At 36.1% G+C, this 23,459-nt stretch overlaps 1 protein-coding gene across 6 annotated transcripts in view; it reads left to right on the top strand.

Moving 5' to 3' along the window:
• Positions 1 to 23,459, top strand: part of CDH18 (cadherin 18) — a 486,743-nt gene that overhangs the window by 228,841 nt on the left and 234,443 nt on the right. The window lies entirely within an intron of this gene.

Here is a 23,459-nt window from a genome sequence, read left to right as displayed (position 1 = left end):
AGATAGGAGAAACAGGCTCAGTCCAGTGAAGAAATTTCTGCGCAAGCAGAGGCATCACATCTTGCACATGCTGTTTTTTAGTATTTGATTTGTATCTTATGACTGTGGTATTTCTGAGTATTAATTGTGCTTAAGTTACTGACTGTGAACATCACAAGGAATACATTGACTGGGATGTCTGTATCAACTTCAGTACTAGAAAAGTAGCACGAAATAACAAGAGGATGGAAAAATATTCTTACAATTATGTGGATTCAGATACTTAGAAAATTCTATTAATTTCTTTAAATTCTTACCAAAATTACATTATTCAGACATAATTTATGGTTTTCAGTAACTTTGAGGAAAAAAAATATGGGAAAAGAACAGAGATTTAAGTTGTACGTGATAGATTTGCTAAAGTCCTCTACCTTCTTTACCAGTTTGACAGTTTTCTGGTGTCGATCTCAGGAATGTTTAGGAGCAAACATGGGTAATATGATATTAATTTATTCTTCATTTTCTCTTGTTTAAGGTCTTGTGTGCAGATGTACCTTTACTGGACAAGATAATTTAGGAAGGAGTTGTAGGGATTTTAGCCTCCCACTTCTACCTCTGAGTTGAACATTAGCAGCCCATTTATTCCCAACACAGTTCAGCAGCCTTCTTTAAATTCCTTAATCCCAACCACCACATGCAGCCTGTCTCCTCAGCTGCACCATAACTGTATCATGTGAAGGGGGGAATTTTGTGCTCAACTTTTACGTTACTGAGTGACACAGATCAGCATGCACTATTTTGTTTACTGAATGTACTGTGCATATAGCAACCTAACTAGGCATTCTTGTATTTTAACACAATAAAACTGTTAGTATTTAGAGTCACTTCCTAATTTAGTGGAATAAAATAATCTACATAAAATAACCTACATGACTATCAATCATGTTTTGCTTCTTTTTTTTGTTGTTGTGGTGGTTTTTTTTAATTCTCAACTAAAAATCAAAAGTTATCAGTCAGACAGAGCAAGAAAGGCTTAAGGTTAAATCAATTCTGGATAGTACCCAAGGAACACTAAAGCCCTGGCTTTTCTTCAGGAGGGGAAAAACATTTGCTTGCAGAATTCTGCTCCTTAACAGGGACCTGGCATTTTTGAAACATAGAGGATATTTACCGAACAGAACAGAAAGTTAGTACTAGGGACCAGTTATACTTTAAAGAAAACTTTAAGTCCAAACTAACATTTCTGCAGACATTTGTCTTGGGAGGTTCTGAGCACTGTCTGCTAAAAACTGAACTGCTGGTGACTTGTGGGCTTGCTGAGGCAGGGATTGATGGAACAGGCTTTCCCTAGGTTTTGGTTTTGACCTTTGGGCAAATGCTTCACTTCACTCCTCTCTTATCTAGCTCCCTCCATACCAAATACAACAGGTAAATCTTCATAGGCTGGAGGAGTCTTGTTCAAATGCGGGTACATAGAATACTCTAAAGATTACAGATACCACATGAAAATATTGACCATATACATACCAAGACAGATGTGTTTGATGTCAGTGGGTACTTGGCACATCAACAAATTGAGATATTTGTCTAAGTATATAATTGTAGTTAATCAGTTTTGGTCATGATAGCCAGGAATGGAGTCTCAATTCCACTGGAATTTGTGTCAGAAATTACATCGACTTAAATAACACTATAACTTTGGCTGTAAATCCTTGTCATCCTCTTCCTTTCCTAAACTCTCTTCAAATTCTTAGTCTTCAGGATGTTAAGAATCTGTAGGAAGCAAATCAGTTCTTCACGGCTTGCTAAGAACATAAGGCTGGACTAGTCAGACATGAACATAGAGAAGTTTATGAGCTGAAGTCACTACATCTGAATTTGATCCTCCTTACAAGGCATGCACCCTGGAGCCAAATGCAACTTTTTTCACTGAGCCTTGGCAACTTAGCAGGAGAGGCTGTTAGTAAGTTTGAACTCTGTGTTTGGGATCAGGGATCAAATTATAAGCCTGCCAGCTGACTTCTCCAGTTATCTAAAGTTTTCTTATGTCTTTCTAGATGTCTGGATCCTGGGGGTTATTTTTTGAATTGTTTTATTTAATTATGAACTAGTGGTGTTAAGCTGAGTGTCAGTCCCTGGGGAGTCTTTGTCTTTTGTTCTTACTTTTTGATGTCTCCACCAGTACAATATTTACCACAACTTAGACAGATTGTACTGTTTCTGTGCCTATTAGTAGTATCAGCATTGTTTTATGATGAAAAAAAATGCCTAAAAGGTAGTAATTATTCTGCTTGGATTTATTTCTAAAATCATATTCACTTTGGCTGTGCTTTGATTTTAACTGCTTCCAAGGAAATATCTGCTGAGCTGTTAGAAATTAGAAAAGTTTTGCTTCATAATAAGAAAGTGGGAGTAACAGCTATAATGTGCTGTCAAAATCCTTTTCAAACAAAACCCTTTCTTTGTCATTTTAGTAATTAACTGATCAAAACCAAAGAACCCATGCTCCATCATTTAGCAGTTTTTTGACATGGAACACAATCCAAATCAGTCTAGAATAGCACAATTAAAAACAGCACACTCCAGTCTCTCTCCAAACTACCATGTGTTTACTGGTGTTGTATTAGCAGCAGATTTTGCTTTGAGATGACGTTATACTTTTTCCTCACCTCTTCTTACATTTCTGAGACAACAGAATGAAGAGTGTCCAGGAATTTGAGAGAGGAAGAGAAGGCATAAAATTAAGAATGTTAGGAAGCCAATTGGGCTTGTAGGGTACAGATTCACATGTGAGATATGATGGATGCTCATTGGTATTATGATACCTCTGCAACTTGTGCAATATTGCAATATTTGGATCCTCATCCTTTTACAGTATATTTCTTTATGGCACATTTCAGAAAAATGAGAAACTGGTAGAAGCCATATTTTTAAATGGGAAGTGCAGAACCGGAAAGACTATGTTACTTAATCTTTTTTTTTTCCTCCCTTTTCTGTTTATTCTTAATTTTTAAGTCACTGTCATCACTGTCCCCCTCTTGGGTCAGAACATTTTAGTAAAAACATTCTGCAGACTTTATGAAAATTTCATCATATCTTTTCTCTTTTCCATCTAAATGGAAAAGTTTGAATCATAGTGTGATTGCCTGTATGAAGCTAGACACTGCAGTGGTAGACAGTCCTTGTGCTGCCTCAAGAATTAGGCCTGCTAATAACTTCTCACTTGTCTACCAACACAAAAGTCAGCTGCCATCTGGTACTTAACAATGTATAACAACCACCCTTACCTGTGCTGAGAGGTAATTAGCCTGCCCTCTATTGCTTTTTCACATTAATAATAATAATAAACATTCAGCCACTGGATTGCTACAATGAAAACTACAGGGTTTAAAGAGCTCTAAAAAGTCATCTAGCATAGCTGTGTTTTCTGTTCCAAAATGGAAAAAAAAAAAAAACCTAAAAGCTAAAAAAAATCCTGGCACTGAAGAGATATGAAAGATAAAGACATTTCCGATCATAAAAATCAAAGCTCAATCTACAGAAGAAATCTCATAAGCTACTGAACAGTATTAGGAACTCACACCATTGTTCAACTGTTGGTGTAAATCTTACCATATAGAATAGACTGAATTGGCCTGAAAGTATTTATTCCTTACAAGACACAGAAAATCAAAATAAATCTAAAGCTAAAATGTGAGATATTACCAAGAAAATAAATTATGGGAAGGGACTAATGTGCCTTAAGAAGTGCTGGAATAAAATAGAGCTGTAGCTAAAATCCCAGTTCACACATAGATCTTTTTAAAGTTTGAGTTTCTCTATCAACTGAGCCTGTACTTAGAAATATGTAAGCCAGCACTCGTCTTGAGGTCTTTGCCATGTATCACCATTTGGATTTGGTTGCTTTATATTTTGCAGGCAGAAATTGGCCTATAGGAGTTGAATAGGGAGAAGAGAAACCCTGATAGTTCAGTCCAATACATCCAATTTTTATAGTGTTTTTGTAATTATAGTACAAATTTCAATATTTCATTTCTTTTGGAATTGTACATACAATCTTTATTATATGGAACTTAATTATAATTTTAAAATTACTGCATATCCTTCCTTTATATGTAATTTGATTGACTGAACACTGAATTGAATTCTACCTCAAAAAATGTCAGAACTCTTCATATTAAAAATATTTTACTTTCTGTTACTAGCATGGGGGGAGACTCTTGACTTCAGTAAATTTGATTTCAACTTCTTACATCTCTTCTTACATCTTTTCCATTACTTCAGGAGCCTAGGGGAGAAAGATTCTATAAAGTGAATTCTGGATTGAAGTATATTTTACGTAAATGTAGCTTTTATGGAGATTTCAGTTTTGTAATTTGTACATCTAAAGTGTCAACACATGTTGAAAACAAATGTACCATTCATAAAATTTATCCTAACTGTATATGCTAATTACATTGTTTCCTTGCCTACTTAACTGTGTTCTCGACTTTGCGTGATGGTTCTTTTTAAAAATTATACCATATATTCTTGGAACAGAAATATATTTGAGTAGCATATTTTTATAGCAGTCTTCTTAAAACAGAAGAGGAACTGACTCCCACTTAGAAATGCTTATTTCATATCTGTACTGACAGCTGGTCTTCTTCTCTGCCTTAAGGCCAGGATTAATTTTTGCCTTACTACACTGACACTGAACAGACCAAGAAAAATCCAGAGCCTGCTCTGGTTTTGTAATTGTTATGTAGGCTATTTGGTTAAAGGTAGATTATTCCCCATGCTCATCTTTTTAGGCAGAAACGTATGCAAACAGAAGCACAGGCACCCTCTTTCTCACATGACTGAAGAGTTTCATCTGTAGTGAAGGAAGACATGAAGTAACACCAGCAGAAATTTAAGGTATTCACGACAGGAACCCATGAGAAACTTGAGATATCTTTCAGGAGTGGTTTAAATGTTGTTAAACTGCTAGTATCAATTTTTGAACAAAGATAAATACTTTAAAAATGGGGGAGTATAGAAAGAGATAAAGCTTTGGGATTTGTATAGACTAGTTAGTCAGATGCAGATCCTAGGAAATAATTTATGTGTCATAATAAAATTAAGGAAATACCGTATGTCATCTATGTGAATCCAGCATAATTGCATATATTAAGTCTTCATAAGCAAGACATTCTGGTAGCCATGCCAAATATCTGATTGATACATGTGTTTGAGTTCATACGCCATACTCAAATTCTCTAAATTATCTACTTTACTGGCAGTATTTTGATTTAAGAAACTTTGTTTTATATAAAGTTATTGTCTCAGACAGATTAAAAAATGAAATAGTAAAGGCTGTTCATTAAAGGGATGACTTCAGTATTACCTGAGGGGAAAGAAAAATATCCACCTAAGAATCAAGGCAACTTTATAACACTTATTAGAAGTCTGAGTAGTTAAGATTTGTCCATAATCTTGTATTGGTAGTTTGTAGGTCAAATAAATACTGGGACAGTATGCAGGTGAAATATATCTTAGTTATATAGTAAATTATGAGCAAGGCAAGACACAGCTTGTAGAGTCATCCTCTAATCTGTCTCCTAATGAAAGCAGAGTAATTCAACAGGAGGAAATTTAATATTGCAAAATTAAGTTCTTTTATGATCCAGTTTTCTCTTATGATGGCAGACCTTTTTCTGAAAATTACTCTGTCAGGAAACAGATAATGAATCATCACAGAAAATTACCTCAAAAAGAATTTTCAATACTCTAATATACCAAAAAAAAAAAACCCAATCCTGAACTGACACTTGGATGTGCAGGAATCAGACAAAAGAAAAGAAAGGAGCAAGTGAACTTATGTCTGTGCACATAGAGAAAGGCCACTATTAAAATACAATGTATACCTCAGGTGGTTTTGTTGATAAAAAGATGTGAAGAGAACTATGCAGTACTTATAAGAAGAAGGTAAAAGAATTATCCAAGATGAGTAAAGTAAGTCTGAAATAAGAAGTGAAGAGTTCGATTTACTCCAGCACGATCTTTAGATATAAGTACAGTATCAATAGACAAGATAGGTGAAAAATTACAGTTTATCAGCCTTGGTGACAAAGTGTAATAATATGCTTGATTGAAAGTTGTCCAAAATTACCATTTTACTAACATATGCATTCTAGATGTCAGGATAATTAATGAAGTTCAATTATAAAGGTATGGAAAATAGAAAGCATATCACTACAATAAAAATGAAGTAGGTTTCAAAAAGAGAAGTTTCAATCCCTTTTTTGTGTGTTTGATTGGTTTGAGGAATTGGGGGAAAGTTCTGAGTGGTTTGTTTGCTTGCTTTTTTGGCTTTCCTGTGTTTTTCCTTATCAGCTTGAATGGTGCAGATAGTTGGGTTGGGTTGTGCTGTTAATCCTTCTAACCTTGGAACTTCTCAATACACTTTGAAAGTCCCAGTGAAAATAGCATCACTCCATTCTGCCACCACATGCTCATCAAAATACTTGTTGTGGTGGAAAGTTTTGCCTCACATATTTGGGAAAGAGGGAAGATAGTATCAGAGTAAGGAGGGGAAACAGACACAGACCACACCAGAGAGACTGGGACCATCCAAGAGGAGGATAGTCTTTAATGTGCTAATGGTTGAAATTCATTAAATAAATATAGCATGAAAACTGATTAGAGTGGCTAATTTTTCTGACAAACAAAAATAATTGTATATCAAAGGAACAGAATCTTAGAATCACAGAAGGGTTGAGGTTGGAGGGAACCTCTGGATATCATCTGGTCCGAACACCCTGCTCAAGTAGGGACAGCTAGATTCTGTTCCCCAAGACCATGTCCAGACAACTTTTACATATCTGCAAGGATGAAGACTCCACCACCTTTCTGGGTAACCTGTGCCAGTTGTTGGTCAGTTAACAAAGTGTTTACTGATATTCAGAAGGAGTTTCCTGTGTTTCAATTTGTGCCCATTGCCTCTAGTCCTGTCTCTGGGCACCATTGAAAAGAGCCTGGCTCCCTTCTCCTTGCACCCTCCTTCAGCATGATATATATAGATATTTATGAGACAACCTTGGGCTTCAGTGCTTTGGAAACATGGAAAAGGGAATCTACTTACAAAAGTACAACAGTATCATCTTATTGATCACTGTATCATTTCGCTATTTCATCTAGTTCCTATTGTGTCTAACTAGTTGTGGATTAACACTCATTTTGATGAAGAAACTTCTCGTAGATTACTTTTCCTTTTCTGTTTTTTTTCCCTTATGTTTTTAAAAATATATATAAATGTGTGTTCATTAAAGGATTTAAAAAAACACTTAAATCCCATTTATTTCAAGAAATGATCTTTAGTATTATACTCCAGAGATAAGAGGTAATAAATACTCCAAACATCTGATTTGCACGATTTCATCTGAAGAACAGGGTAAGCCACAGTGTCAAAGGTCGCACTCCTCAGTTATTCCATTCAAATTGGAATGGTTTGTTATACTGTAAACTTTTGATCCTTTTTGTTATATCTCTGTAAAATGGGCAACAGATACTCAAGTCTGAGTGGCCAGTCAGGGTCAGTTAACGTGAATGCAATAAGACACTGCTTGAGGGGGCTGAGATCTTTGTTTTTCTGGGCTTTTTTAGAGAATATTTCATATATGGTGACTTAATCTGTTTCTATCTCCTTAGATCATCTTAAACAAATTTTCTTTGTTTCCTGTAAAACAAAGATATATAATTCATACCTCATCAGTCAATTATTTCCCTTGAAAATTTTATTTTAACATATTTTGAATTCATGGAAATTTTTCTATGCCTTTCTGATAGGCCATTTCCCAAAGACCAGTTGCCCTAAACCAATTTCAGGAGCATTTATATTTGTATTAGCCTGCACTTATGCCAAAAAGAGCAGTCGTTCTTGCTGTTTTGTCACTCATTATCTTGAAAGCATTTGTGTGATGTAGTACTTCATATAGAAATGCACACGTAAATTTAGGTTTATGTTTATACTTTTATTAGAGAAGATGCAGCTAAAGAAATGGATCTTGCATTTGAAGTGTAATGTAATGAAAGCAGTAGCTCACTTTATGGTCCCCATCAATTCTCAAGGAAGCTCTGCACAGACCACAGAGAACCTCCTGTACTTTGGCAATAGAAAGGGCCATTGCGTTTGAGGATTAAAGTTGTCAATCACATTCTTTTCTGCTTCAGTATAGGCAACTTTAAAGAATCTTGGTACTCAGCAACAATAGTTTGAAGCAAAAATTACAAAGAGGGAAATAGGATAGAACCTTTTTCTTTTAACTTTTTGATATACTCATTCCTTTGAAATGGAAGAAAATATGTAAGAAGCTCAAAACATGAATTTTATTCCAATACAGCTCTTATAGCTAAAAGAGGTCTTTTCTTGGTTCTCAAGGAATAAGACAATGCTGTAGTAACCTTACCCAGCCAAAATAACCAAAAAGGTAAAAAATATGCCAGCAACAAAAACACATGTAAGAAATTATGTAAATTTTTTAAACGTGAGAGCTAATAAAAGAAATATTCACAGCAAAAACCAGTATATATTTTTAAATTTTCATTTCCTATGCTAAGAAAAAAGGGAAAAAATGCAAACAGGAAAGAATGAAAAATGACAATATAGAAGAAAAGTCAAATAATTTTAAATTGACACTGGAAATAGGCAAAGAGGGTATAGTATGAATAAACATAATACCTGTTAACTCTGAACCTAACTTTATTTAGCATATATTAAAGACATCAAAACTGAAAGATGTAGATGAAGTTCTAGTGCTAAGGGTTTATGTAGTTCACTATAATTCTGTAAGAGCTGCTGGAAGAAAAAAAGGCTTAAAAATAAGGTTTCATTATTTCTGTCAAAAAGAAGCTAGTATAAGAAAGGTTAGGGAATTGAATGGGATAATTTTTCAAGGGGATAAAGTACAAATGTATCTCTCTTTCAACCCTAGAAATAAGAGAGAAATAATTAAAAAAAATTAATTAGCAAAACCTGAGAGCAGTTTGAGCTTAAGTTTTAGGATGAAAAAAACCCTAAATATTTTGTATTTCATAAGATCCTTTGACAGAGATAGAGAGAAGTACCTCAAATCCTTTCAGTGAATCACTTATGTGAGTGCATATCTTCTTTTTAGCATGGTGTGGTGCCCAAGTATCTTTTTCTTGATTTGGCAGTCAGATGTATACACATATATCCTTGTACAGATACTTTGACTGATTGTTGTTTATTCCTAGAACATGCAGAACACTGTAATACTTTTCGCATGCAGAAAATAAATCTCCACAGTAGGAGTGTTTTACATCCACATTGTAGGCTGAAGATGTGGGGGTTTTTTATCTTTTTTCTGCTAACACATTTCCATCTTTCTGTAGTAATCCAACGGCTAGATGGCCATCAACTGTAATGTATACTTGTAAATGGTATGTGGAAACAGTAGTAAAATTGTTAACAGTATTTAATTCCCAATTCACATTCCATTAATCTCTGTATTTTTAAGAGGTCCCACTAATGAGTTCTTTATGTAATTAATCATGTTGACACAGTTCAAAGCAGATGACTTAAATCTTGGCTGAGAAGTAAAGAACTGACAAACTCTTGCTTAGTGTGGATTTACTGAAGTGTAATGGTGAACTGAATGTGCTATGCCGCTCCTCAGTGTAGTATCTTACAGGACTTGATCTGAAGTTTATAAAACATTTAACATAATTTATTTTAATATATCTCTAGTGTTCATTGCTAAATGATCTCCAGATTGCTGCTGGAGATTATTCTTTTAACATTTTAGAAAATACAGATTCCAATAAAAATTTTTTTTGGCCATGAGTAATTCCTACTAAATATGAAAACATTATTTTAAGTAATCAAGAAATAGTGATGTGTTTCTGGAAGTTAAAGTATGTGATAACATTTGCAAAATCTAAACTATATAAATATTCTAAAAGTGTGCTATTGAAAGCAGATCAGCAGAAACATATTAAAGACCCTGCAAGCTCATGATGACCTACTGTGATCGTGGAAACCCTTCACTGTAAAATAGTTAGGCCATACATATGAAAGTATTCAGAATTGAGGGACTAATCTGGTATTATGATGACACAAACTAAAACTGCACAAAGTCTTGTAAAATTATGTCTCCTTTGTGGTGCGTGATGGCATTCAGTGGAATGTAAAGAAATTTGTAAAGAAATAAAGTAAAAAAAACTCTATGAAGTGATAAAAATAATGGCGATGTGCTCTATTAAAAAATTTGATATTCAAGCACACATTTGCTATTAAGAAACATAGTACAGGAGATAGCAAAGATGCTCTGTGTCATGTGAAAATGGCAGATTCCCTCAGACCCTTTCTGTCTAATTAGTCTGTCAGTACCTCAGGAAAGCCAAGACTCTTGTGCTTGATCAGTCTGTCAGTGTCCTGTTGTGGACACTCTTCACTGAGCAGTCCACTGGATTAGAGAGTGATTCGACTGATTTGTTCAGGGTCACATGAAAAACAGAGAAACTCCTTTCCAGGCCTCCACATCCTTATTCGAGTCTGTTACCTGTTGCCAGTGACTGCCAGTACCCATGAAGGACTCACTCTAACAGTTTATGGAATAACACTTTTTATTAATAAAATTGTGACAGGTTCAAGGATTGCTGGTGATAGTATCTGACTGCAAAAGCGGATTCAAAGTAATATGCTAACTAACTCTCATCCTTAACCAAAGCTAGCTCAAGATAATCATTTAGTGTGCATAAGAGCATGGTTCTCACCCAATAGGAGTCCCTATGGGGAAGAAGACAGCGTCAGCCCATCCACTGATCCCAGAAGGTACTATGGAGTCTTCTCTAACTTCTTCCCATTCTTAACTTACTTTTATACTATTTTTTGTGTTTATGTGGAGCTTGAGTGACTCTAGTCATGCATACCTTTGTCGCTGATTGGTGTAAAATTCCAAGATATAGTCAATAAAATAGAAAGTGCAAGCTCCCTCAGGGGTGGTTGTACCTTGGAGGCAGATAGTTTAAGGATGGAGGTGTGTGTCAGCATTACATAACTTTCAGGATTGAGGTGTACATCAGTATTACATCTGTAATCTCACCATGGTTGCTGGTTCAACAGCAAGACATCTTTTTTATTTTTCTCTCTTGGTTGACAGCTGTTATGTGGCTTATCAGATGCAAGGTACCACCAAGTTCCCTCCCTTGCAAGGATTTCAGCAGAGCCTGGCTGTGGTGTTTCCACTCCACTACGCCCTCCATTTTGTTTGCCTTTGCATGTATGGTGTGTGGGAAGTCAGGCATGCTGACCGCATCCCATACAGGCATAGCAACTGCATTTCACCCTATAATCTCTGTAGATATAACTTCTGTTAGAGTGTGACTATAATTTCACAGTTTTCTCTAATTTTACCTCCAGTCATTTTCGTACACTCTGATATTCTGATAAACCAAAGGGTGGAAAAGGGGGAAAGAACAAAAGAGTCATAATGAAGATTCAGATACTATAGAAATTAGAATTCCGTAACTTGGTGTTTTGTCTGCTTCTTTATATATATGTATAATGTGTTTTGCCTGCTTTCTTAATCAGAGGAAAGAAATAAACTGATTTCAGAGTTTGTCTGATGACTGTCTCAATAAGAAAGAGCAGAAGTGTACATGTTGATGATCACGCATCTTTCACGTGGCAGCTATGAAACATAGGGAAGAGTGTCTTCAATTTTGAGGACGTCATCTTTGATGTTGACTAAACGTTATTCTATTGGCAGTTCTATCCAACTTATCAGGCAAACCAAGAGTGTAATCTCTGTAATCGTCCCAGTTTTGTTGTTTAAAACATTGTCAATGATGAGCATTTTGATATGTTTTGTGGTTAGAGCCTCTCACTCAAAACATTAGTTCAACATGCTAGTCTTCACAGAAAATGTGCTAGCTGAAAAGGCACACTAGTGTTTAAAACATTGATACCTGCAACATGTTATAAAGACATTTTATCTACCTTAAGTTAAGCTGGAAATGTCTTTCAAGAAATGTTTGGGGTTTACCTAAGAACCACATGGGATGTAACTTTAATGTGCACAAAAATGGTGGTATCTCTGAGGCATTAATGAGATTTGAATTTCTAAAAATAATCAGACATGCCTGCTTCTTGGTATTTCCTTGACATTATGAAATTCTATCTATTTCACAAGTCAATAAACAATTTTTAATCACAGTAGACTGACATGAGTCATCAGTTTAACAGTCCTAAATTTTGACATATTATACATCAATAAACATTGCTTCTTACTCAGTTTTTTCATAGTTTGGTCTAGCCTATAAATTTTTTTGATAACTTACATGATTGCATTGGCAGTGAAGACATGGGATATTTATTTTGATAAAGCATATGACACTGAAGACGTTATATCAATAGGACACTACAAATAGAAGATAGATAAGAAGATTGTAAATTCAAAATCAGACCCAGTTTCAGTATATGGATGATTGGCTTTCTTTTCATTGCAGAATACAATTAACATTTGTGTTGAGTATAGCTATGATGAAAATCTCTTTTTCAGGTATTAGTGTGAATTTTTGTTGAAAAAAATATATTTTTTAAAACTACTCTTTTTATTTGCCGATTTTTCTGTCTATGTGTTATTATGCAGTTATTACTCTGCTTTAGTTGTGTTTAAGGTGCTTTACATGCTTAAATGATGGTAACTTCAATAATAAAATAGTTGTCTTATCTGTATCAGGCACTAGTGTTTGGTTTTATCTACAAAGTTTTTACATTATATATCACTGTTTTTGTTTGAGGAAAGACTGTAGTGAAAGAAATGAGTCATTTTTTGCAAAAATATGTTCACAATCCCTTTCCTGACTCTTGTCGAAATTCTGCTGAGGCTTTTTAAGCTGACTGTAGACTTTTTCAGTACTCTGAAATTCATCCATTTATATGAATGCTTCTTAGTACTATCAGCAGTTTAAAGCTAAAGTACCTGTCAGCCCAGAAGCTGGCCTTCACTGGTCTGAAAGCCAGATGGCTTTGCCTTCTGCTATATTCACCCCTCCAGAGCTGTTCACCCTTCGAAGAGGCCAAGGGCTGCGTCTTTCCCTGTCCTGTTGTAGTGCTGAACTCACTGAGTAACTCTAACCCAGCAAGAGTTTTTTAAGTGTTTATTAACAAGCAAGTGCTGGAGCAAACCCTACTCATGGGAGGTAGAAGTGTGACCAGGTTAAAAAACAGAGAAAAAAAAAAAGCTGAAGAAAACTTCAGTGTATCAGCTATTGCCTTGCAAGTAGAAGCCTCCCACATGGGCTACAGGTATTAAAGTGTCTTTCCCTTGTGTGTATCTACTCCTGGGTTAACTCTTGGTGGCTGGTTTAATGCATGCAATGCTAGCAGTTTGATTCCTGCCTACCCTGCTGCCCTGAGGCTTGCAGTGCCCCTTGAGATCACACCAGTACAGCTGGATGCCACACTTTGCCCATCATCTGGCTTCCCCCTCTAGGCTTGGGAAGGGCTTTGGACAGCCTTAAAAGGCAGCTGCTCTCAAGCCATGTTTCTGTTTCTGGATTCTTCTTCCTTCCCCTTAGCAGCATAAAGACTTTCCATACAGTAAAGTCTGAGCTGTCCCCCAACTAGTTTTGAAAATGCATGTTCTGTAACAGGCTCCTTGGACTTATGTTTCCATAAAAGTAACAGAAGCATGTTAATAACTAACATTAGATAAAGAGTGATTTATCTTCCAACTTAGATGATACTTATGAACCTTTTACAATAGATAGGCTTAAAAAAACATGCACTACAGCAGAAGCAATGAAATTAGAAAATACACTATTATTTAAAAGGCATATTAACGGACTCAGGTCTTGGCCGTGGAAATAAAATCCTAAATTTAATAATGTCCATGTTGGAATTTAATAATGTCTGTTTATTAATACTGATATTGCATTGGGACAAAAAAGAACAATGCTGGAAATCGATTTTTGCCTATTCATTTAGGTTATGGTAATGTACTGATTCCATTAAATTCCACTGATAAAAATATTTTTGGATATGGTACAAAGTAGCATGCAAGTAAGGTCAAAATGAAATTAATATTAAATGAAATTAATATTAGATAGTATAACCTTAAAACATATTAAATACAACAGTCCACATACTGCAAGTGTTACAAGCAGTGAAATCCTGTAGGCATAAATTTTTGCATACTATACACTGAGTTTTCATTTACAACAATAAAGTTCCACTTTTATTGAAGCATTTAGAAGAATGAGAAAGAATCAGTGATCTATAGTCCTGTATTAAAAAATGACTGGAAGGAAATAATAAATAAATTTTTAGCTTTGAAAAACTTGTTTAATGTTTCTATTTTAATTTTTTTTAAAAGGTCAACTGGTTAATTCTTTCTTATCAATCATAATTTTAAATAGTCTTATGCGTTTAGATTGTGCTTTTGCGCTACACTAAAAAAAAATATTGTAAACCCAGTACTTCTCTTATTGCATAGTCTATTCTTTGCATCCATATAGCTAAGTCTAGCTCTTTTAGTAATAACTGCAAGTTTCTGCTAGTTTTTTCTTTTCCTCATTGCTGATCCTATAAAGCTAAGAGTTTGACTTGATTGTCTTTAGCACAGCCAACTGAGAATAGAATTTCGTACCACATGAGAAATTATACTGACTGGTCCATTGTGTGACTCTGGCATGCTGAGCTATTGTAGGTTACTAACTTGGAAAATATTTTTATTATTGTCAATATAGGGAAAGAAAAAGAAAGGATTGGTCTGTTTTTAAGATATCTAGCTTAGTTTTGCAGGTTGAAAAAAAAATAGATTGAAAGAACTCCTCAAGGTATGTCTTACTCAAAATTAAGTTGGATTACTAAGGACTTTGGCCAGTTAAGTTTTGAAAATCTTGAAATCTTTTGAAAATCATACTGTAGTATATCTCTGAGCAACCTGTCCAAGTGCTTAACCTCACTTCCTGTGAAAAGCCACCTCCTTGTGTCCAATGGCAGTGTCCTTTATTGCCACTTGTGACCACTGTCCCATTCTGTTACTGTATGCCTCCCAGGAGAGCCTGGCTCTGTCTCTGCTACGGCTTTGTTTCTGGTACTGGCACACTGGGATTACATATCTGCTGTGTCTTCTTTCTGTTCTCCAGGCAAAACAGGCACAAGTCATGCAGTCTCTCTAATCTTCCAGCATCCAAACCACCTCAGTGGCCATGCCTCAGCTTGCTGGAATTCCTTTGAATGTCATCCTGACAGTGCATGAACCACTTCCTCCAAAGTGATTTCATCTGTTGTCTTGCATACTGTCCTACTGTTCATGTAGTTGACAAAGATGCTAAATAGTATCTAGACCACCCATGAGAAACATAGTTCTTAGAGTCTTATGGTCCAGCCAGACTTTTACTACATTATGTTCCATTCAACCCATAAGCCCTTAGTTTGGCTATTATAATATTGTTGAGAGAATGTGTCAAAAGCCTTACTAAGGTCAAGGAAAGATATTTGCACTGCTGTGTTGGTCTATATTCGGTTGTTTTACCAGAGAAGACAAGCTAATTGGGCAAGATTTTCTCTTGGTAAATCCATACTTGCTGTTCAAGTCAGGTTGCTCTCCATGAGCCTGGAAAGATTTTTCTAGGATTTTCCCTATAGATTTGGTAGGGAATCAAGTAAGATTGACCAGCCTTGTGATTCTGTGGATCTTCCTTCTTGCCATTTTTGGAAGATGGACATGGTTTGCAATTTTACAGTTGCTAGGGAATTCCTCTGTTTGTTTAATAGATAACAATGTGCACCTTCAGCCCAGTCAGTCAACTCTATCATGAACTGCATCAAAAGAAGCATGAAAAGCAGGTTGAGAAAGGTGATTCTCCCCCTCCACTCTGCTTTTGTGAGATCATACCTGGGCTACTTCATCCAGCTCTGGAGCCCCTAACATAAGGAGGACATGGATCTGTTGGAGCGAGTTCAGAGGAGGGCAATGTAGATGATCAAAGGGCTGAAGCGCTTCCCCTGTGAAAACAAGCTGAGACAGTTGGGGTTGTTAAGTCTGGAGAAGAGAAGGCTCTGGGGAGACTTTATTGTGACCTTCCAGTATCTAAAGGAGCCTACAAGTTATGACACGGGAATGTAGTAATAGGACAGGGGGTAATGACTTTAAGCTGAAAGAAGGTAGATTTAGATTAGATTTATTTTTCACTGCAAGGGTGGTGAGGCACTGGTACAGGTTGTCCAGAGAAGTTGTGCATGCCCACTGCCCGAAAGTGCTCAAGTCCAGGTTGGAAACCTGATCTAGCAGAAGGTGTCCCTAGCCATGGCAGTGTGGTTGGAACTAGATGACCTTTAAAGGTCCCTTCCAATCCAATCCACTTTATGATTCTATAGCAGAGAGTATCTCCCCAGTGATGACAGTCACTCCACTCAACACGGCTGGATGCATCCTGTCTCATTTTTTATTTCTCCAGTTTACCTACATACCTCTAACTTCCCTGAAAGAATGGGACATTTTATTAGTAGATGGAACAGATTTCCTCAAAAACTACTGAAAGCCAGTAAATTAAATTACCAAATACAGGAGTCCACTAGAAAAAAAAATTACAAAACATACAAATGGAAATTAGTACCTTCCTGGACTATATGCATCAATCAAAGCTCAGTTGTTCGGCTTACTACTAGAGAAAGAGAGTGGAGTCTTTCATCTTGTCTTGCACATGACTGTTATTTAATTGTTCCTTCTTGGCTAGAATCTATAGAATTGCCCTTGCAATAATTTCCTCAGGGAGAGCCACTCTTCAGGAGTTTTGATTTAATGGCAGAAAGAATCAGAAGAGCAAAACGGTAACAACAGTTCATCTAATGTTATACAAAAAGAGAACTGGCAGATTCTACTTTGTGAGAAACTTCTTTCATTTGGAAGATATGGTATCAAAAAACAAAGTGCTTTAGCAAGCCTTTTTAAGCGAATAAGGCTTTATATGATGTGTCTGTCCTACACCTTTAGTGAACAGATGGGTAGTAATCGATTATGAGTACAATTGGGGCACTAAAGAAAATGTTGTCATTTTTTCCCCTGCTAGCCATTTATGTATTTAATTCTTTGACAGAACAGAGGAAATGTAACTAAATGCTCTGTTTTAATTAAAATGAAAGTAAATTTATTAATCAGGGAAACTGTGTTCTGTTTATGTTTGGGGAACAGAACAAACATATGTCTCTGCTTCATTGTTTGTCGCCATCTAACATGAGATTATTTCTTGTTGCTTATTTGGCCTTTTAACTAGATCATACTAGTCATAGACTTAATTTTTCTTAATTCTAACGAATTGTAGTGAGCAGTAATAATTAAATGGCAAAAGAAAAGCACATCCCGAGAAGCATTCCAGTAGGTTGTGTTTTTAAAAATAGCTAAAAAAATGACAGTCATGACATTACCTACATGGGAGATGTAGTTGGCTGGTGGAACTGCGGTGTTTCTTCAAGTAAAAAGAAAGACAGTAAGATTCTAATTTCTATTTCTTCAATTGCCTTATTACCTAGGTAGAGGAGTGTAACAGAGGGGCATGAGGGAGGGCCTTTTCCCTTGGTGATACCAGAGATTTATCTCCAATGGAATTTTAGAACCTTCAGTAAAATCTTACGATTTCCCACTTGTGCTAAGCACACTGGAGGGGGATATGCACACACAAGGCCAGGCACTGATGAATAGGAAGGATGCTGTGCCTCCTCATTAGCCTTTACAGGGAAGATTCCCCATCAGCTGCAGTGCATTAAGGGTGACCCTGCAGAATGTGCTTATATGTTTTTGAACCTTGTTTTCTCATTTGACGCTTCTAAATGAAAGTGCTGTCCATCTAAGCTTTCAGAATTTGGAAGTGACCTAGAAGTTTACCTTTTGTTTCACTTCCTCTCAGTTTCTTCCTCTTTCAGAAATCTACTAGATTTATCCTCTTCCCTGTTCTAATTGGAAACTAGATTAATCCAGTTAATAGAAGCACCAGAATTAGACATTAACTAATATTACAACCCTGTACTAAACACAGTTGTCCGACAAGGTGTAGGCAATTCAACAATTAAGAGCTCTACTAAATGGTTCATTAATTTTCAAAATTCAGTTTTGGTCCTATGTTAGTGCTCAATATTATTATAAAGCGTGACTACTACAAATATAGTGCAAATTTCTAGCATTGAGACAAAGAAGGCCAACAGTATCCTGGATTACATTAGAAGAGCATCAGCAGCAGGTTAAGGGAGGTTGTCCATTGCCTCAGTCCTGGTGAGACTCACCTGGAGTGCTGAGTGCAGTTCTCAGCTCCCCAGTACAAGACACACGAGCATGTACTAGATCAAGTCCAGAAAACACTCACGTACATCATTAATGAATCACAACATACACCATATCAGGTGAACCAGAGAGCTGGAACTGTTTGGCCTGGAGAGGAGAAAGCTCTGGGGAGATCTTACAATAATGTAAAAATACCTGATCAAGCGGTAGAAGTAAAGAAGGGGAAACCAGATACTTCTCAGTGCTGCCCACTAACAGGGCATGAAACTATGAACACATATTGCTATATTTAAACACGTTGTTGGTCCTGCACCTTTTTGGAAGGAGCAAAACAATATTTGTATTCACCTCCATATTGGCAAGAAGTACTAAAAAAGAATAGCTGGAACAACATACAGATATAATACAGGGAGTATAGGTTACAGTATGCCATGGAGGACTGTTAAGCTGCAGTGAAGATTCTAAATCATAAATTACCCTATTTTTCCTTAAGATACCTTCAACATGCTTCAGCATTATGGTTTCAAAGGAAAGGATATTCTCACTTCAATAAAAGTCTCGTCATCATCCTGTAACATTTTACATTTCTTTTTTTTTTGATCTCCTGTTAGCCTTCTAAATACTGAGTTTAAGAGACGCAATTTCTTTATCTTAGTAAAGATAAAAGGTACATAATATGCCCCAGAAATAATGTCCTTTAGGATGATATTAGGACAATCTGTCTTTATATTATCCCAGGAGCCTTTGCTTGTTAGTGTTTTCCTACCTCTAAGCAAAAATTTATTAAAGCTCTTATCAACAGTGGGAAAGAAGTCTATATCTCACTACAAGCTGTAAGAGCCAAACTCCACTAAATATAATGCTCATAATTTAAAATAAGACATATTTGTATCTGATGTTTTATATAAATATAGAATATCTAAATAACCATTTGTGAAAATCCAGAGAGAACCTTGTCGAGGATCCAATAGCGGCCTGTGAATGAAAAATAGTTTAGTTTTGCCCACACTAGTTTCAGAACATCAGAATATTTTATTACCAGAGTTAAACTTACAAAAATGCCGCCTTCTAAACGTAAACATTATACAGTTACTGAGAAGCATCCCATTTTATACTGGTCACTACATGATCTGCAGTTACAGAGTTTTATATTAGTTTCCCAGGAAACATCCCAATTAAGCAAGTTTCTTGATTGAATAGTGTGTATTATATGTACTAGTGTGAAATTCCACAGGATGGGCAGAAAGATCTACTAATGTCTGAGTCAATCACTTCATTGCCTTCAGCTGAGTCTTCTTTCTTGTCTTTCCCTTGCTGTTGTGATGCAGAGACTGACAGATTGACACACCATGCTATTCTTTTTTGGCCCTTTATATTTTTTTCTGTGCTTTCCTGCATTCAGAAAGGGACTGATTAGCTCAGTTTTGTGGTAACAGGTAGCAAAATGCCAGATATTATGTTGTTTTCTTAAAGTCCTGTCAGCATATTTTACCTGCCATTTCATGCAATACTAAAGGCAAGCGACTATATTATCACAAGTTTTCTGTGACTGGCAACTGTTATTGGCATCATATATCTAGGAACAGCTGTTGTTGTTTTATTAGAAAATACTCCAGTGATGCTTAGTGTAGAAGGAGCCAAGACAATATCAGCAGTGCTGTTGCCTCTGCAATTAGTATTGTGCAGAATTTGCTAACCTGTATTAAAAATTTACTTTTTCTAATCGACTATTTTAATTTTTTAGAGGAAAGGCAGGCCTTACAGAATATTCAGAGAGATCATATGCAAAATGAATTGCCTTAAACCCACTCCCTCTGAATATTTCTGCCAATTACCAAATTTAAAAAAAAATAAAAAATAAAAATACTGTAGAGGCATTATCTGGGAGCCCTCCAGAAAGCCTTCATTAGAAACATGAAGAAGGTTCAGTTGTGTGTTCATCCACTAGAATAGTTAAAAATTTCTGTCCCACCATTTTGTATCAGAAAATGAAAAATTTGACTGCTGTGATCTACTTTGTTATGATTATCTGTTAGAAATCCAAAGATAGAAATGCAACAGTACTGTGAATACATTTGATTTCAAAATTATTTTTGCATATTTATGTTTTATTACTTTTAGTAAAATTGTTAATTCCAATTATTGATATACATTTTTAGATGATAGTTTCTAAATAACTGTCATTAGTGAATCACATACAAACTTTTAGGACAATTCATTTCAGTGGTAGTTGTAAAAATATTTATTAATTAATAACTGCAAATAAAAAGGTTTTATCTAATAAGAGGAGAAACAGAGATTGAAGGGAGTGTCAGTGTTCTCAGACATATTACTGGGACTGGTTGTTATGCACTGGAGCTGAGAATAAAAATAATGATTTGTGAATGTAAAATTGGTGGCAGGCAATGGTAGAATCCTTTGTTTTTATCCTTTCAATCTAGGAAAAAGGGAAGCAGTTTGTAATTTGTTTGTAAGACTGGAAAGTTGCTGCTGGCAGTGGGGGTAACTATGTTATTCCCTGGTGCTTTTGAATAACAGCATGAAAATTCCCAGTATGATTTCTCTCTGTGTGTGAGCAGAGGTTCTTGGCAGCAACTGAGCTAATTTTCTTCGACTGCAGCTATTAGAGTACACGTGTCTAAGAACAAGGAAGAGTTGGACTTGAACTTGGCAACATCCTTATCCCAATATGATCTTAGCCATTCCTAACATATCTATCTTGGGTACAGGAACTTTATAATCTACACATGACCTGGAATCTTCATTACGTTATGTATTAATGAACCACTTAGTCTTTTTATAGCTGGTTGAATGTTAGCTGGATGATTAGTTCTCTAGCAGTTACCTGCAAGATGATCAATACATGTTTAGCATATTAAGCACCAACAAAGGGAGACTGGTTTTGTGGGTATATCCTTTAAATTATTAACTGAAACAGCAGAATAATAATGTTTCGTTTTTTAAATCTGTAGAAACCGGTTTCTTTTTGGTACAGCTATATATGCTCCTTCATAACTACTCTACCTCTTCAGTAGTGCTCTTAAACATATAGCAAGTCAACAAATTAGAAGATACAAAAAGAGCCCCTTCTTTTTTTCTACCCCTCTAATAATTGTCACAAGCTCTCAAGTCTAGGAAGGGGACTTACTGAATGTGATTGGCAAAGTTCTGTTTTGATACACTGCTAGAATTGTGTAAGTCTGATGGATTCCCAAGGTAAAACTATGCACACAAAGGGTTATACCCAAATTTCCCTGGAATTCCTTTGGCCATACTGCTGCAGTCTCAGACAGTAACTTCATTTTGAGGTTCTTTTCTTGAGTCTTTCTGTCCCCATGACAAATCCAGATTCTTTTAGCATTCAAACTGATGAAAGGATCGACCTAACATCAGTAACACCAAATCTCAGTATTTAGTCTTAAAATGTACGCTTGAAAGAAATGTCAGAGTTCATTGAGGCTAATGTTTTCAAACTGTCAGCTTTTTCCTTGAAATGGCATAATTTTGAATTCTTAAGAAAATCTTTGATCATTGTATATCAAATTAGCCTGCAATACCGGTTATAATCTCTTTACACGGATATTCTTTACTCCTGCTTGTGAGAAGTCTCTGAAATACGTCAATACAAATGTATAGGCATCTATTTATTTTTACATAGATATGTATACATATATAAGAAGAAAGAACTGTAGATTTTCACTTTTTAAATGCTTTTCTGGAGCATCAAGACTTCCCTCTACTTGTCATATTTCTTATTGCAGAAACAAATGAGCTGATGGCTTATGCTCTGAGTATCTGGTGAATATTCATAATTCTGTCTTATTCACTGGAACTTACTGAGAAAAGACCTTAAAATAAAACATGTTGTTTTCATCTGTATCCTTGGGTTGTTACACCTAAGCAGCATTTCATGTAATGGTAGGTAGGCTGAAAGGCAACCCTATATTTTCTCTCTTTTACTTCATGCACTGATGAGGGAATCTTTGGAGGATGGTTTGACATGAATTCTTTTTCATGTGAAATTGTCTGGACCCTAAGAGAATGAAAGGGAAGGTGTGTCTTTTCCTTCCTTTTCCCCCCCCCCCGTTTTTCTCCCCTTCACCTTACTAATGTAACTATCTCCCTGACAGGGAGATTTGAAATTTACATCTGCCATACTGCAGTAAAATAGTGAAAGCATCTGGATAAAAGCAGCCCATCCCCCGGATTATGAGATCTGAATCTGGAGCTTTGCACAACCTCACAGAAGTTGCATGAGAGAGAACATTCTGAAGACTGTGTATTAAAGCATTGATTCATATGTGCTGCAGTTGCAAGCCAGAGGACGTATAAATAGCAAATTGAAACAGCTTCTATTTCATTCCCTCCAAGAGCTTACATCCCCCAAATTCAAACAACTAGCTGCTTTTGCCTTCAGTCCCCTGCCCTGCTAGAGAAATGATTTTTAATGTATATTGCTGAGCAGCTCAGAGCGATTTTGTTTGAAAAGTTCTCAAAATCCAGCACTCTAAGTCATCTCGGTGAGCAGTGTTGCTCTTTCCATCCAGTCTGGTGTAACAGCTTCCCTCCTGGTTGCGTTAAATTGTAGAATTACTCTTTTCAGCTCTCCTTTTCAAATCTAGATCATTTGTACATGGGGTACCTATCATTTATACTTCAGATGCTGCTTCTGACCTTTAATACATTAAAAAAAAAAAAAAAAAAATCTGACCTTTAATACATTAAAAAAAAAAAAAAAAAAAGGAGCTTTCTTTTCTTCCATCCTGCCATTTCCTACCAGAGCTTTGGGACTTACACATGCTCTGGTTTCATTGCTTACTCCAGGGTACACATTCTGCTGGCTGGAAGCAAGGTTCCTTTGCACCAGCGGGGTATGTGCCAGGGCTTACACTTGCATGTTAACTGCATTTTTAATACACTGCCTTAGCAGGTTAGATAGCAGAGTCTGACACGATTGCCTCATTGCTGAAACCCTGAATCAGGAGAATGCCATTAGTCTTAATTTCGAACAAGGTCTGTTCAGAGTAAAGATGTTACACAAGGTCCAGATTTTTGAATGACTTCTGCATCAGCCAGCCTGCCTTGATCCAGACCGGCCTGAAAGGGCACAAATTAGCAGACAACTTACAACCAATGGTGTACTAATATGAATATAAGGGTGTTAGAGCGCAGGAAATCTTTCAAGGAGTGGGGCTGATCTGGAAGGCGCTC

This window comes from Lepidothrix coronata, unplaced genomic scaffold, assembly GCF_001604755.1.
Source record: "Lepidothrix coronata isolate B3197 unplaced genomic scaffold, Lepidothrix_coronata-1.0 Scaffold26, whole genome shotgun sequence".
Classification (NCBI taxonomy): domain Eukaryota; kingdom Metazoa; phylum Chordata; class Aves; order Passeriformes; family Pipridae; genus Lepidothrix; species Lepidothrix coronata.
Note: the sequence above shows the minus strand (reverse complement) of the source record. Positions and strands in the feature narration are given on the sequence as shown.